At 36.8% G+C, this 18,070-nt stretch overlaps 1 long non-coding RNA gene across 1 annotated transcript in view; it reads right to left on the bottom strand.

The window, feature by feature from the left end:
* LOC113623348 (uncharacterized) overlaps positions 1-18,070 on the bottom strand; it is a 135,687-nt gene extending 117,617 nt beyond the window's left edge. The window contains exon 1 of the long non-coding RNA XR_003433901.1: positions 17,651-18,070. This is a non-coding gene — a long non-coding RNA (uncharacterized LOC113623348). The remainder of the gene's footprint in view (positions 1-17,650) is intronic.

The raw sequence follows: 18,070 nt of genomic DNA, 5'->3' as shown, positions 1-18,070 counted from the left end.
TATTTGTAATGAGGTGGATAGACCTAGAGTCTGTCATACAGAGTGAAGTAAGTCAGAAAGAGAGAGACAAATACCGTATGCTAACACATATATATGGAATTTTAAAAAAAAAATGTCATGAAAAACCTAGGGGTGAAACAGGAATAAAGACACAGACTTACTAGAGAATGGACTTGAGGCTATGGGGAGGGGGAAGTGTAAACGGTGACAAAGCGATAAAGAGGCATGGACATATATACACTACGAAACGTAAGGTAGATAGCTAGTGGGAAGCAGCCGCATAGCACAGGGAGATCAGCTCGGTGCTTTGTGACTGCCTGGAGGGGTGGGATAGGGAGGGTGGGAGGGAGGGAGACGCAAGCGGGAAGAGATATGGGAATATATGTATATATATAACTGATTCATTTTGTTGTGAAGCTGAAACTAACATACCATTGTAAAGCAATTATACTCCAATAAAGACGTTAAGAAAAAAAAAAAAAACAAAAACACAATGACCCAGAACCTATGGGATGCAGGAAAAGCAGTTTTAAGAGGGAAGTTTATAGCAATACAATCCTACCTCAAGAAACAAGAAAAATCCCAAATAAACAATCTAAACTTACACTAAAGCAATTAAAGAAGAACAAAAAAAACCCCAAAGTTAGCAGAAGGAAACAAATCATAAAGATCAGATCAGAAATAATTGAAAAAGAAATGAAGGAAACAATAGCAAAGATCAATAAAACTAAAAGCTGGTTCTTTGAGAAGATAAACAAAATTGATAAACCATTAGCCAGACTCATCAAGAAAAAAAGGGAGAAGACTCAAATCAACAGAATTAGAAATGAAAAAGGAGAAGTAACAACTGACACTGCAGAAATACAAAGGATCATGAGAGATTACTACAAGCAACTCTATGCCAATAAAATGGACAACCTGGAAGAAATGGACAAATTCTTAGAAAAACACAATCTTCCAAGACTGAACCAGGAAGAAATAGAAAATATAAACAGACCAATCACAAGCACTGAAATTGAAACTGTGATTAAAAATCTTCTAACAGACAAAAGCCCAGGACCAGATGGCTTCACAGGCAAATTCTATCAAACATTTAGAGAAGAGCTAACACCTATCCTTCTCAAACTCTTCCAAAATATAGCAGAGGGAGGAACACTTCCAAACTCATTCTAAGAGGCCACCATCACTCTGATACCAAAACCAGACAAAGATGTAACAAAGAAAGAAAACTACAGGCCAGTATCACTGATGAACATAGATGCAAAAATCCTGAACAAAATACTAGCAAACAGATCCAACAGTACGTTAAAAGGATTAAAAGGATACACCACGATCAAGTGGGGTTTATCCCAGGAATGCAAGTATTCTTCATTATACACAAATCAATCAATGTGATATACCATATTAGCAGATTGAAGGATAAAAACCATATGATCATTTCAATAGATGCAGAAAAAGCTTTTGACAAAATTCAACACCCATTTATGATAAAAAAAAAACTCTCCAGGAAGTAGGCATAGAGGGAACTTACCTCAACATAATAAAGGCCATATATGACAAACCCACAGTCAATATTGTTCTCACTGATGAAAAACTGAAACCATTTCCTCGAAAATCAGGAACAAAACAAGGTTGCCCAATCTCACCACTATTATTCAACATAGTTTTGGAAGTTTTAGCAACAGCAATCAGAGAAGAAAAAGAAACAAAAGTAATCCAAATTGGGAAAGAAGAAGCAAAACTGTCACTGTTTCAGGATGACATAATACTATACATAGAGAATCCTAAAGATGCTACCAGAAAACTATTAGAGCTAACCAATGAATTCGGTAGGGTAGCCAGATACAAAATTAATGGACAGAAATCTCTTGCATTCCTATACACTAATGATGAAAAACCTGAAAGAGAAATTAAGGAAACACTCCCATTTACCATTGCAACAAAAAGAATAAAATACCTAGGAATAAACCTAGCTAAGGAGACAAAAGACCTGTATGCAGAAAATTATAAGAAACTGATGAAAAAATTAGAGATGATATAATCAGATGGAGAGATATACCATGTTCTTGGATTGGAAGAATCAACATTGTGAAAATGACTCTACTATCCAAAGCAATCTACAGATTCAATGCAATCCCTATGAAACTACCAATGGCATTTTTCACAGAACTACAACAAAAAATTTCACAATTTGTATGGAAACACAAAAGACCCCGAATAGCCAAAGCAATCTTGAGAAAGAAAAACGGAGCTGGAGGAATCAGGTTCCTGGACTTCAGACTACACTACAAAGCTACAGTAATCAAGAGAGTATGGTACTGGCACAACAACAGAAATATAGATCAATGGAACAGGATAGAAAGCCCAGAGATAAACCCACACACATATCGTCACCTTATCTTTGATAAAGGGGTAAGAGTATACAATGGAGAAAAGACTGCCTCTTCAATAAGTGGTGCTGAGAAAACTGGACAGCTACATGTAAAAGAATGAAATTAGAACACTCCCTAACACTATCCACAAAAATAAACTCAAAATGGATTAAAGACCTAAATGTAAGGCCAGACACGATCAAACTCTTAGAGGAAAACAGAGGCAGAACATGCTATGACATAAATCACAGCAAGATCCTTTGTGACCCACCTCCTAGAGAAAGGGAAATAAAAACAAAAATAAACAAATGGAACCTCATGAAACTTAAAAGCTTTTGCACAGCAAAGGAAACCATAAACAAGACGAAAAGACAACCCTCAGAATGGGAGAAAATATTTGCAAATGAAGCAACTGACAAAGGATTAATCTCCAAAATATACAAGCAGCTCATGCAGCTCAATATCAAAAAAACAAACAACCCAATCCAAAAATGGGCAGAAGACCTAAATAGACATTTCTCCAAAGAAGATATACAGATTGCCAACAAACACATGAACGAATGCTCAACATCACTAACCATTAGAGAAATGCAAATCAAAACTACAGTGAGGTATCAACTCACACCAGTCAGAATGGCCATCATCAAAAAATCTGCAAACAATAAATGCTGAAGAGGGTGTGGAGAAAAGGGAACACTCTTGCACTGTTGGTGGGAATGTAAATTGATATAGCCATTTTGGAGAACAGTATGTAGGTTCCTTAAAATCTAAAAATAGAACTACCATATGACCCAGCAATCCCACTACTGGGCATATACTCTGAGAAAACCATAATTAAAAAAGAGTCATGTACCACAATGTTCATTGCAGCTCTATTTACAATAGCCAGGACATGGAAGCAACCTAGGTGTCCATCATAGGATGAATGGATAAAGAAGATGTGGCACATATAAACAATGGAATATTACTCAGCTGTAAAAAGAAAGGAAATTGAGTTATTTGTAGTGAGGTGGATGGACCTAGAGTCTGTCATACAGAGTGAGGTAAGTCAGAAAGAGAAAAACAAATACCGTATGCTAACACATATATATGGAATCTAAGAAGAAAAACTGTTCTGATGAACCTAGGGGCAGGACAGGAATAAAGACGCAGACATAGAGAATGGACTTGAGGACACGGGGAGGGGGAAGAGTAAGCTGGGATGAAGTGAGAGAGTAACACTGACATTTATACACTACCAAATGTAAAATAGCTAGTGGGAAGCAGCTGCATAGCACAGGGAGATCAGCTCGGTGCTTTGTGACCACCTAGAGGGGTGGGATAAGGAGGGTGGGAGGGAGACGCAAGAGGGAGGAGATATGCGGATATATGTTTGCATATAGCTGATTCACTTTGTTATACAGCAGAAACTAACACAACATTGAAAAGCAATTATACTCCAATAATGATGTTAAAAAAAAAAAAGTCTAGTTTGAAGATTTCCTATACATTTCCAGTTGGCATATCAATTAGTACCACCTCTGTGGGAGATAATTTAGCAATATTTACCAAATTTTAAAAACACATGGCCTTGAATGGCAATTCTCCCTTTAGGAATTTATACTACAGATACATGAGTTTTTAATGAAATTATTCATTATGGGATTGCTTGTAACAGTGAAAATTTGGAAACCACCTAAATGACTATCAGTATGACACTGGTTAAATAAAAATTATGGTAAATCATGAATGGAATATAATGAAAGTATGAAAAGTAATGATGTGGCTTTTCATACTGATGTGTAAAATCTCCATGATATATCTAGAGGGTTACACCAAAACCAATAACACTGATTGACTGTGCAGAGAGGAAGTGGGGGAATAATGTTCAGAAGAGGGAGGAAAAATTTTCACCAGATATTCTTTTATACTTCTTGACTTTTGAACCATGTGACTGCAAAACCTATAAATACATTTTTTATATTCAAAAACATTTGTTTAGTTTTTTAAATAAACATTTTTTTCTAAAAAATGTGTATATAAATATTATATAATTTTATTTAAAAATTGCTCCAAGTTGAGCAATTATTTTGGAGGATCTACCTTCCCCTGAAGCTACGATTGCTTCGGTTTTAATGAGAGAAGAGCCTCAGGGCAAAGAGAAGCAATTATTAATTCCTCAGAATAAGCACTTACTGGTACCAGTTTAATGTTTTTAAAAATGTCATCTCTTTTCATATGGTGAATAGTTGGGATTTGCATCACTCTTTACTCAGATCTTTGTGTGTTAAGTGTTTCTCCTTAGTTCATCTCAATATTTACATTAAAACTCTTTCTAAACCTGTCATTCTACAGTTTTTGTAGATTCCGCAAATTATATCACTTACATATTAAATGACAGCCACAAGGCAATCTTTTGGTGGTTTTCAGACAATTAATAGCAGCTCTCAGTTTGATAGAGTGTTTAGCATGTACCAAGCAGGCTCTAGACCTTTTGCTATATTTGCTTGTTTAATCATTACTATAACCGTATTAAGCAAGTACTGTTATTAACTTTTTCCAGATGAGGAAACTGAAGCACAGAGATGTTCACCAAGGTCCCCAAAATAAGAAGTGATGGAAGGAGGATTCAAACCCTAGATCCTGCTCCAATAATGATGATGGTTATGATAACTAATACCTACGGAGCACTATGTATCAGGCACTGTCCTAAAATTTTTTCCATGGATTAATGATGTTTTGAGGAATTAACCAATTTAATCCTTACACCAGTTCTATGGGTGGGTACTGTTATCCTCCCATTAGATATGATGGCATTGTCTTAGTCAGTTCTGGCTTCTATAACAAAACCATAGACTGGGTAGCGTAAACAGCCAATATTTATGTCTTTGAGTTCTAGAGGCTGGGAAGTCCAAGATCAAGGTGGAGGCAAATTTGGTGTCTAGCGAGAGCCTGCTTCTTGGTTCACAGATGGAGGTCTTTTCATTGTGTCCTTACATGGTGGGGGGTGGGGGTGGGCATAAACATTCAGTCCATAGCAGGTATCAAGGCACAGAAATTTATCACATCCTTAACCACTATGATATAGTGTTTCATCACAACCAAATCCATGAAGCAAATAAGTTTATCTCCATCTTTCAGTGAAATTTCCTAGTTCACATGTAGTAACGAGTAATGGAGACAGGGTTTGAACCCAGCCCTGTCAGCCTTCTACAATCCAGGCTCTTCCCATGACACCACTGTGCCCTCACTAAAGAAAGGTCCGTGGAGCGCACAGCAGACCAATGGGGGTCTTGCACCAACCAGCTGTTTGTTTTTTCCACGCTGTCTAACCTCTCTTAGCTTTAATGGGCACAGTTTTGAAAGGAGCGAGGAGAACCAGAAGGTCTCTACAAACACTGACAACCCCAGAAGTTTTGCCACCTGACTTTCCCACTCCATCCGTTCTCTAAGTTTAGAAATTCTATACAAAAACCATCTGCATTAACTTCATACTCTGACACTATAAGACTCGGGGAAAATGAGTTCTGAGCATTTAAGAGGAAAGTTTGAAGTTACAGAAGAGAATTAACATTTGGCCCTGGGTTCAAACCCTGATACACCTGTGTATCAGCTGTACCCTACTCAACACCCCTCCACCACCACAGTCCTAGGCCTCTGCTCATGCTGAACCTTCTGCTTCAGGCCTTCTGCCTCCCTTTCTTCTTTGAGGGCCCAAGTCTGTAGGATTCTTCTAGACCCTTTTAATTGTCTCCTCTGTGAACCCTCCCTGTTCTCTCCTCTCTCCATACTGGAAGCAATCTTTCTTGCATCTGGTTTAATTTTCTCTCTAAACACTAATGGAGGTCAAAAGCATAGAGATCACTGCCATTTCATTTATTTTGGGCTATCATTCAAACCCTTTTTCTGGTCAAAAAAATTTTTCATTATCTCAGGTCATTTTGCCTGCTACTCTGGAAGCCCATCTTAATTTTTTATGTGTGAAAACTATAATGAGGTTATTTCCTTAACAAGCAAAATAATCCCACTTCCTCTGACCTTTTCTAAAAGGGCATTTTCCCCCTATTAATATCTTGGTTGTCCTCTGCCTCTCTCCAACTTTTCTCTCTCCCCCTCCCTCTCAAACCCTCTCAATCTCTCTCCCTTTCTTTTTAAATCTGTAAATTCAATTAAATTTAGCAAGTATTTGTTGAAGTCCAGCTAGGTACAGGACTCTATTAGTGGTATTATAAAGATTAAAAAATTTAGAAATCATCTCTCCCCTCAGGGAATTTAACAATCTACTTGGAAAGAAATATGCAAAAACTAATTATGACACAATACAGTCTAAGACATGTTTGGGGAACTGGAGATTAATCTTTCAAAAAAAATAATGCAATACACACACAAAAGCCATCTTAAAAACAAGCTAAAGAAATGTATAAAACATTGAAAAATAGTTACTAGTTCTACTAAAAGAGAACTCAAGATACAAATTAGTTATAATTTGAAAGTTCTTCCAACTTTAATAAAACAGAAAACAAGTCCATTGGTATTGTTAGTTCAAAGAACTAATCAGATAAATTTATATCTAAAAGATAAAGTGCCTTTCTTCCATAGTTATTTAAGCAAAAAATTAGTGTAACTTTCATTTATGGCATAAAACTTCTTTTTTTTTTAGGTTGGCCAGGAATTAAGCAGAATTTTAATGGACCGCAAGTGCTCTATGACTAAGTTCATAGTATAATGTTTGCTTCATATGGAAGGGCTTCCAAGGGAGCAGTACAGTGAAATGGTGAGAAGGTATTTAGCATCCCAGGGAGTCCAGCAGACATTCTTTACTCTAACAGGCCAAAGACTAGCTTATTATTTCCCCAGGCTTGTATTCTCACATTCTAGAACAGGCAACTTTAAAATCTTTGGAATCTAAGCAATGGTAGAGACTTCAGTGACCCATCTTGGCCAGAGGTATGCTTTCATACGTCAGATGAACCCTCACTGAGGCTAGGCTCCTTCCCTGGCAGTGCTAAAGGCAATTTCATTCATTTCTTTGTTTCAAATGAGTTCTTCCATCTTTTATAACCACCACCACCACCACAAAAAAACAGGTCTTATACACCTGTTAATATATTAGGTGAATGACATAATCAGTGTATTGATTTACTTTTGTATTGAAGAAATAGAAATAGTCCAAACGACATTGTCTAGCATTTCTAGCAACTCGTATTATAACATTTTTGTTGTTGTTGTTTGTTACCAAGACCAGAACATGTCTCAAACATTAGACAGTATGCTTATTGAAATAAATCTAAATAATACAAAAATGTGGTTCAAGCACACACATGTAAACACAAATAATTATACACATATATAAGTGGAGAAAGAAGCATCAGAAGAAGAGAGGTGGTCTTTCCACCCACCCCTTACTTTACAAACAAAATCCTACTATCGTATTGGCTTACATTTTTTTTTCTTAGCATAACCAAAAGCCTACATTTTAAAATACCTCACACATTGCAAAGTTACTTAATACAAAACTTAGTGTGCAACTGCTCTACTGAAAACAGTTTTGGAAAATGATTGTCACTATACCGGTGTTATTTACCTGTCATGTCAATAACACACATATTTATAATGTTCCAATTCATCAGCTTGGAAATTCCAAACAGCATTTAAGTGAAACATAGCAGAGCTCTCACATTATTAACAACAACAGAAAACATAAATATAACCCTCTCTTTCATCCAGGGTGTCCTTAGGAAGATTTGCAATGCATTTTATTATTATATTCATATAAACAATGCAAAAGGAAATTTAAAGTAGAATGTAGAGGTTTGATTTATTTCTACTCCTTTTCAACACTGTCTTCCGATGTGGTTTTGAAATAATGAGTAACACTATATTTTAGTCAATAAAACCAATATTCTGTTTTTACAAAATGAATTTTAGAAAATTTAAAAATACTCTAACAACAGAAAAAATAATACATTGGCTGGGATTCTGTGTGAGTTTCAAAAATTCTGTCAACAGCATAAGTATATTTTAGGACTATGACACAAGAAGAATTTTATTTGGCCTATGAATGTATTTTTATCTCTACATGTCTTATTTTGAGGAACATCAATAGAACAGTTTGCTTTAGCCAGACATTTTTTTAAAGAAAAATAAAGTTTGGGTTTTTCCCTCTTTATAAATGAAAAATGCTAGCTGCAGAAATTTCGTATAATACAGAAAAGTAGAAAGAAAAATAATTGCCCATAAAACCACTATTAGTAATATTTTTGGTATAATTCCTTTTGGTTTTTTTAATGAATAATTTTTGGTTTGGTGTTATTTGTCCCCCATGGTTAGAATAATACAATTTGGTATCTTTTTTTTTTTTTAGTAGTTTTAAGTACAAGGAGAAGGACATTAGAATGATATTTAAAATCCCATCTCAATAAGTTCTGCCTCTCACTTATTTTTGTCACCTTGACAAATCACTTAATTCTCTAAGCCTCAGTTTCTCATCTATAAAGTGGGGATAATACTGACATTTGTCTATTGTGATCTGACCTGAGTATATGTCCTCACAATTTTCAGGTTCTTTTTGGTAAATATTGGTAATCTACCATAATTAGAACTCCTCGCCAACATTCTGGCTGTCAAAAGATCTGTAGCAATGACAGCAAAGCTCAGACTGATTTCTGTCAAACATACGAATATTTCATGACGACCAGGAATACCAGTTCTCTATCTCTTTAGGTAACCTCCCAGCAGTTTTCTTGGAAGTTACACTCCAGGGCAAAGATGTTAACACTATTCTAAGATGAGGATCGACTATCCTTCTAGTGGGAACCGATGATGACATCTAAAACACTACTCCGGAGATGTTAGGCTACTGGGCTTTCCAGGTTTAATACATCGTTCATGCAAATTTACAGGTGAATATAAAGTATTTCTAACTGATCAACATAGTTGGAACAACACCCATGAGAAATAAGCACTAATATTCCTTATGTTAACTAATGAACTCTCTAATAAAAAATCACATAGTGATATCTGAAACCTGGTATAGATAGCCCTGCAGTAGAGATTCCTGGTTAATGTCTTTCAAATATTACCAATCACCTCTGGATTGTGTATTTCCGATCTGAATATTGAATTGTTGACCAAATGTCTTTGGATTAGAAGTAAAAACCAATATACACACTTACAGTCCACTGTCTAGGATAAAGTATTTCAAAGAAACTTATGGACAATTAAAAACTATCTCATATACTGTCATAAAGATTGAATGAAATCACTTCATAAATACTTACTGAGCTCCTAAAAATGTGCCAGGCACTATTCTCGGCTTTGAGAATATGGAAACAAAGGAGAAAAATTCCACTGTCATGGATACTATATTGACAATTAGTGCCTAGGCATTATGTTATCAATAAACTATCTGTAGAATGAATAAATGATTGATATTTTTGTTCTTTGTTGCTATCATGAATATGTTGATGATGATGATGTTAATAATTTATTATGCACCTATTGTATACATAGTATGACATACGTATATAGATATATATAGAGATTATATTTAGTAAGAATATATACATTTATTTTAACATAAGCATTTTTTCTAAACACTATTGTTAATTACTACGTAGTACCCCGAAGTCTGAAGGTGCAGCAATTTGCTTAACCATTCTCCTATCCTTGGCATTTAAGCTGCATTTAATTTTTTATAATAAAACTAGTATTGTTGGACTTCCCTGGTGGCACAGTGGTTAAGAATCCGCCTGCCAATGCAGGGGACACGGGTTCGAGCCCCGGTCCGGGAAGATCACACGTGCCGTGGAGCAATTAAGCCTGTGAGCCACAACTACTGAGCCTGCGTGCTGCAACTACTGAAGCCCATGAGCCCAGAGCCCATGCTCTGCAACAAGAGAAGCCATCGCAATGAGAAGCCCGCACACCGCAACGAAGAGTAGCCCCCGCTCACCACAACTAGAGAAAGCCCGCGCGCAGCAACGAAGACCCAACTCAGCCAAAAATAAATAAATACATTTTAAAAATATTTTAAAAAACTAGTATTGTGAGAAACAATAGATTTACTTTTGTTAGATATCCTATGAAAAGCTACTTAATAAAACTACTATAAGTCTTCTTTCTTACTCTCAACCATATTTGAATTGACGTACTATTGATGTCTGAGGGCCAAGCAGCTCACCTCTCTGGAAATGTTGTCATGTGTCCATACTAGATTGATATTGCAAATTTTAGTTTGTAAAAGGATAGCTTTGGCAAAGCCATGGTGAGGAGTCACATGCATGGACACTTAGAAAAATTAAAAAAAATATATATATATATGGTGAGAAACATCTAAGTATAGGATCCTCTTCTGTTGCTCTTCCTCTTCCTACTCATTCTTTTTTTATTTCTAAGTAGTGTTTCCTTAGAGAAGATTCCCGAACCCTAACTATCTTTTCCCACAGATGGTCCCTCTAATACCAAAGAGGCTCTGGGTGGTGCAGCTCCAGCAGCAGACATCCTGTACCACAGCCTGGGTCTGCCGCAGAAACCTTTCCCAGGCCACGTTTCAATCAGTGCTCGCAGCCTTTTCTGTCACTTGGTAAGTGAGTTAGAATCATTTTCCAACCTCGGAATATACTGCCTCCAGAAGCTAAGTGGCTTACCAAGCATCACGAATCCTTCTAAATGGGGAGAGGTGCAACATATAACCATTTGTTCTTTATTTCTGAGAGGATATCGCAACATGCCCCAGGCCACTGGAGTCCTATAACCTACACTGATGAGGACAACACCCTGAACCTTCATAGGGTTTATTTCCTCTCTACCTTCCTTTTGGGTCTATTCTAGTTTGGAAAGGCAGATAATAAGTTTTATTTATTTGAAGATACGTATATTTTCCATAATTTAATATCTCTAAAATCATCAAGCAGTTTACAGCAGATGTGATAAGAAAGCATTGAAAACAGACTGAAACATGCTAAGAATAATATCCAATTAACCACTGGAGGATTAAAGTCTGAGAATGGGGTCAATTTTGGTTTTTATCTTTCCCGAGAAAGCAAAGTCCTTATATCTCTAATGTGCTAGAAACCGTTTTCCTCCAGGGGGTAGAGAGCCATTAAACTCTCATTATCATCTTATAAAATTGGGAACACTTGCTAGAATTATACGAGGGGTACTTCCAGCAACAGGGAAATCTGCACTTAAATGATCTTATACCCATAAATGAATGGGACTTACAATAAACCATTTTCCTGAAACAACCATAAAAGACTCTTAGAATCAAAAGTCACCATGATGAAAATGTAAGCAAAATAGGCAGACTGCTCTAATGATCTTTAGGGACAGACCTAATTTCCTCCTGAGGTATTGTCACATTATTGAAACGTTAATGAGATATCAGTCACCCTTAGAAACCTTTAATCCCAAAGATTTGTATTACACAACTAAGGTCCTCAGTAAAGAATTGAACATCATCCATAGGCATTTAAATTGATATAGAAGTGATAATTCCCTCCTTTGGTTTTTATGTAGTTTCTTTTTAAATCTGAATGAGGATGGGGATGCAGAATCCATTGTTTCTAAGAAAACATTTAAATCCATTTCACAAACATGTTTTGTTTCATAAAACGTTTCACAAACAGTGGTCCACCTAGACCCTCAATGTGTTCCAAACATTTTTTGCAAGTGCTATACACTATCTCCTTCCTAAGCAAATATTTATTATCACCCTCAAGGATCTAATATGACATATAATAAGTTGGGTGACCATACATTCATGTTTGCCTGGGACAATATTGGACACTTTAGTCCTGTTCTTTTTTTCATAGCAACTCTAATAAGCACCTGCAGGAAGTAGATGTGGTAGAAGAAAATGAAGACACATTTAAGCACATAGGAGAAGGATGCAGTGTGTAGCCTTTTTCTGGTTGGAGACATTGTGAAACTGTAGCTCCGTTATTATCTGCCCCACCATCCTCCAGCGACTGGTAGAACCTGGCTTATCGCAGGTTTCCCAGCTCAGCGGCATCTTAACAAATATACAGAGAGGATGACAGCTATAGCAGCAGGTATTGCATGCCTTAACCACCTCGATTCACTTCCTCCTTAAATATTGCTGGTCAATGCAAAACAAAATGCACTGCCCAACAGCCAATGGTGGAGTTGCACTCATGCAAGATTTATGGTCACTCAGCCTTCATTTCAGTTCCCCTACTAGTCTTGGCTGGATTTGGGGAAGAAATCATTAAAATCAGGGTAATTCAACTGCTCTGGTTCGGTATGTTTTTGTCTGTGGCAGTAGGTGTTCAAGGAAGTATAGCTGGTCTGAGAAATCGATGGCAGTAGAAGCTTCCTCTTTAGAGACAAGAACCCATGACCAGGGTATGCTCAAGGTGACTGTCCTATTTTGTCTTATTTCCTATTTCAGTGTTTTTTTTTTTTTAAAGTGGGGTAAAAAACAGAAAGTCCAGACTTTTATCGTGACCATTGTCAGAAGACCTCACACAGGGAAATAAACCCACATGATATAAAAAAGAAAAACAAAACAATACAATTCAAATTCTTCAAAAGTTTTTCCATTTACTGATTTTTCTGATTAACTTTTAACAGGAAACTCAACTCCAGAATAAATTATTCTACTATTCAAGCAAAAACCACTCATTACATTGAAATAGACATACGATTCCTGTCAATAAGAAAATCAATAATCTTCACAAATAATTTGTTTATTACTACCAAGTTATCCAGTGTTCTCTGGAAACCATTTTCTGGAAAATATTTGGGGCCCAAAAGGCTTTCCAATATTGTCCCGCATTATTATTATTTTTTTTTTTTTTTGCGGTACGCGGGCCTCTCACTGTTGTGGCCTCTCCCTTTGCGGAGCACAGGCTCCGGAAGCGCAGGTTCAGCGGCCATGGCTCACGGGCCCAGGAGCTCCGCGGCATGTGGGATCTTCCCGGACTGGGGCACGAACCCGTGTCCCCTGCATTGGCAGGCGGACTCTCAACCACTGCGCCACCAGGGAAGCCCCTGCATTATTCTTAAATATTTACATGTACTAGTTTTTCTTGTAACAGTAGCTAACACTTATACCAAGCTTCCTGTGTCCAGGCATGGTTCTCAACACTCTTCATGCATCTACTCATTTAATCCTCCTAAAAGTCTTGAGAGGCAGGTACAAGTATTACTGCCTTCATTTACAGATAAGGAAACTGAGATGCAGAGAAGTTGACTCACCTGGCTAGTCAGTAGCAGCCTGTAATGCCCCAACTTACCAAACTGCCCCTCTCTCTTTATAATATAGTATATCTTTATTTAAAAGCTTTTCAAGAAAAGTACTATATCTTTTCTGTTTTCCTTTTGCCAATACCTCATGTCCTTCTTTATGTACTGCAAGCAATCAAGAAGAGATATGATAAATATTTTAATCAATATTAATCATGTCTCAGATAAATGAGAGTGATATTCCATAAAATGGTGCTTTGAGCATAGTAAAAGTTCAATAAATATTTGTTGGCTCTTTCTAATAAAGTATATGGAGACTATGCCAATGTTTCCTAAAAATAGTATTATTACTTCCTCATTCTTTAGTCTGATAAAATTCAATAAAAACTAAGCAACGCACTTCCCCCCCAAAATTACTTAACTGCCACTTCAAGTACATGAGTACCAAAAATATATTCTAAGCCACTTTTCCGTTGCGGAGCACAGGCTCCGGACGCGCAGGCTCAGCGGCCATGGCTCATGGGCCCAGCCGCTCCGTAGCATGTGGGATCCTCCCAGACCAGGCCACGAACCTGTGCCCCCTGCATTGGCAGGCGGACTCTGAACCACTGCGCCACCAGGGAAGCCCTGAGCCACTTTTCTGAACTGTTAATTTTTTCTTTGCAGTTGTTGAGATACTGGGTTGAATAATTGAATCGTGTCCCCCCAAAATTCATATTTACCCAGACCCTCAGAATATGACCTTATTTGGAAATAGTCTTTGCAGATGTAAATAGTTAAGATGAAGTCATACTAGATTAGATTTGTCCTTATAAGAAGGTGGTGTGCCTACACAGAGACAGAGACAATACAAGGAAAACACCATGTAATGACAGAGGTAGATTCTGTAATGATGCACCTACAATGTAAGGAAGGCCAAGGATTGCCGGCCACCACCAGACGCCAGGAGGGAGGGAAGGAACAGATTCTCCCTTAGAACCTCCAGAAGGAACAACCCTTGCAGACACCTTGATTTCAGACTTCTAGTCTCCAGAACTGTGCGAGAATAAATTTCTATTGTTTTAATCCACCCAGTTTGTGGTAATTTGTTATGACAGCCCGAGGGAACTAAGGTAGACACTAAAGTCAAATTTTAGTATTTATTCATTATTAGATAGAAATTTGCTGTTGCTTCAATTGTTGAGATATCAGCAAGGAAAACTATTTTATAAATATCACTGTTTTTATTCCTGTTGTAAACATACATGGTCTTAATTTATCTAAAATGACCACTTTTTGAAGCAGTATTTAAGTTTTTTAATAAGCTTAATTTCTGCCAGTTAATGATTTGTTGCTATATAGTGATGTGAACTAGTTCTATATTTTTTCCATTAATATTAACAATAGATTGTTTAATTCCTGCCTAACAGATAAAGCTTTGGGCTTCTCATATTTACAATTCATTCGATAGAAACTTTAGTCAAAGGCAAGTCAGACCTACCCCATTTTTTTCTTCAAAATAATGACCTTTCCTTCTTGGTTGTTTTTAAAAGATAATACAAGTGCTTTGGAAACAATTTCAAAAGCTACATTTAATCAATTTATTAATTAAATGTTAAATTATTGAATAATGAATTTTGGGCAATTATTTTAAACTAAGTTGACAAAAAAATTGCTCAAGTCAGTTCTGACTACATGAAGCCATTTGTAATTATACAAAACACTTTAACCATTTGTTCTATTTACTTGCACAAGTCCCAGGAATATTTTCAGTTTGAAATAAGGACAAAGAAAAATTATTCATATTTAGATTTTGCTTCTGATACTACTTGGCAAGTGCATTTAAATTCTGAAAATACAACTTAAATATACTTTAATATAATGACAATGTTAATTGAAACCTAGAACTACTAATTATTTTTCTTATTTTAGCAATTTCTTGGCTCTCTAAGAGCTACCACTTAAGAGGCTGAGTGCCATTTCCAAGCAACAGGAAGAAGAAATACATGATTTTTCAATTGGTATAAAAGTAATATTTACAGCTGAAATTTTTTTCAAATTTTTCATTTGGGACTTAAGCGTGTATGAGTCACTAGAAAAGCTTACTTGCTGTTGGCATCACCTATAGATTTAAAGACATACAGGCACTGTATCCCTGGGGAAATAACTAACACAGAGAAAGTGATGAGAGAAGTGTGTGAGATGCAGGTGACAACTAGCTCTTTACTCTAACTATCAAAATACAAATTACAGTTCATTAATTTTTCATATGTAAGGTAAAGGAAGTATTAAAGAGGTAGTATTATAACTGAATGATCTCAAATTGTGGGCTGGTGACGTCCCTATGTGCAAAAGTTTTGCTCTCTAAAAATTTCTTCTCAAAAATCTGAATTTCCTTTTTTCCCCCTTCTATTCCTTTATTCCAAAATACCTGGACAAAGCCATGAATGAATAAATTTTAAAAGCAGGCTATACATCAACAAAACTGAATGAAGAACAATTATATACATCAATATGGATGAATGTCAGGTGTATAACATTGAACCAAAAAAGCATGTCAAAAAACTAGGATGTACAATCATTTTAATAAACCTCAAAATAAGAAGAACCAAACAATTACCATTTACAGACTCGTAATTCACAACGATACTGTTTTTAAAAAGGCAAAATAGTGATATATGTTCAAAAAAATTGTGGGCTGGGGAATATACAAAAGTAAATGTTGTAGTCCCTCTTAATTCATCAATTCTATATGTGGATGAGCTTGTCGAGTTACCTCTTCATTAAAACAGATTGTATGCTTATATCAGGCTCTCAGATATAAACAAAATTAATGCTATACTGTGAAGTTTTTCTGGAATATATTTACTAATGTCTATGGCCATCTTAAATGGCTATCGAGAGCTCTATATTAAATGAGGAAACTCTCTAGAACATAGACATTATATAAAAATTAGTACTGATCTCCAGCCATAGGATGTTTGTTTTTCTAAGCTATCTAAAAACAAAGAAGTATAACATTAAGATTCCTTCCAGAAGCCGGTTCCTGGCTTAATGCAAATTTTGTCTTATTTGTTTCCCTTATGGTATCAAATTTTTAAAAATAGTACAAAGGTCAAGAAACCATGGGATGTTGGCCAGTGGTCAGCTGGTCCTTCACACTGAATCCTGGCTCACAGAATCTTGCCTTTACCAGGCTACGAGGTAAGAATAATAGGTGGTGGGATGGCAAGGAAAGGGGCCTCAGCCAAGCTTGCCTCTGAACAGGAAGCAAAGGTCAGTTCAAGAGCTGAAAACAGGGAAATGCCAAAGGATTAAAGCCCACATATGTCCCTGCTGTGCTATGTGCATATACACAGGTTTTTATTAATTCAGATGTCTGTCCTCAAAATCAGGAATATTTATAGACGTGGAGCCCAAGGAGTAAAAAGCAGAGGAAAGTATAAAAAGCTGAGGAAAGGAATCGGAATCATGGTCTCCATTCCATTAGCTTTGACCTTGCCCATGTGCCTTCCTACAGGTCTGAGACAATGGAAGCCAAGATACTATGAAGAGGCAGAATAGAAGAGGCTCCTAGGGGTTGTTAAAACCCACACCAAAGTAGGGGTGCAGGACAAAATTACTAAGTAATCCATTTAAGAAATCAAGGTCTGCAATCCACTGGGATAAAAGTACCACTCCTAGACTTTGCAAAGGGTCAGAATCTTTGAACTTTAATGCAAATTTTTTTAAAATTTTTGTTTTTTTTTTTACTTTACTCACAGCTAAAGGCAAAAAAGGCGAGCAGGCTTTAGGCAAATCGATCTGCTCCCTCCTTCCTCCTTCTCCAGCCTCAAGGCAGCCAGCATTCTCTGGCTGTTCACGTAGCAGCATTCCAACCCCAAACCACCAGGATTCAGTGACACACATTTAGTTACCTGAGATTTCGGAGGTGGATAACCAACTTCATCCCGACAGAACCCTGTACTAAACCACTCATTCCTCATTGAGGACTTGAAGCCTTCAAGTCCTCCTGTTCAGTTAAGGACATTTCAAATCTTAGTACGCTAGTTAGCAAAAAAAAAGAAGAAAACCAAGGAGGAAAAGGAAAAAGAACAAGTGAGGATTACCTGGTATATAGTTCATTGAAGTTATAACAACGCTGTGAGATGTTGGACCAGAAAGACTCCGAGAGACCTGGTGAAGGTTTCCAGTGCTTTCAGACACAGATGTCCCTGACCCGGGCTGTCCTGTGGTGTAACCAACCGGCAGAATGCAAAAGTCAAATGTGTACGTTCATGTCAAACTCCAGTGCATTTTCAAAGTGAGAAGCCAAGATTTCATTTTGCAGTCCCCTCGTGCGTGGCCCCAGGCGTAATTTGAAAATTATCGTTTTCAGGTTCAACACTGACGTTTCTTCCCTTTCTAAATGTACGTTATAGCTAATTTTCCTCCCAATTCAGTTTCATTCTTATTAAGCATGGTTTGTGCTCTTTAGCTCCCTTAGTAATTTTGTCTCACTTCAAAGAACCTATTGCTCCGGCTTTTGA

Source organism: Aethalodelphis obliquidens, unplaced genomic scaffold (genome assembly GCF_003676395.1).
Source record: "Aethalodelphis obliquidens isolate GAN/ISIS:26980383/991018 unplaced genomic scaffold, ASM367639v1 scaffold1, whole genome shotgun sequence".
NCBI classification, from domain to species: domain Eukaryota; kingdom Metazoa; phylum Chordata; class Mammalia; order Artiodactyla; family Delphinidae; genus Aethalodelphis; species Aethalodelphis obliquidens.
The sequence above is the reverse complement of the archived record's forward strand: the minus strand, read 5'-3'. Positions and strand labels throughout refer to the sequence as shown.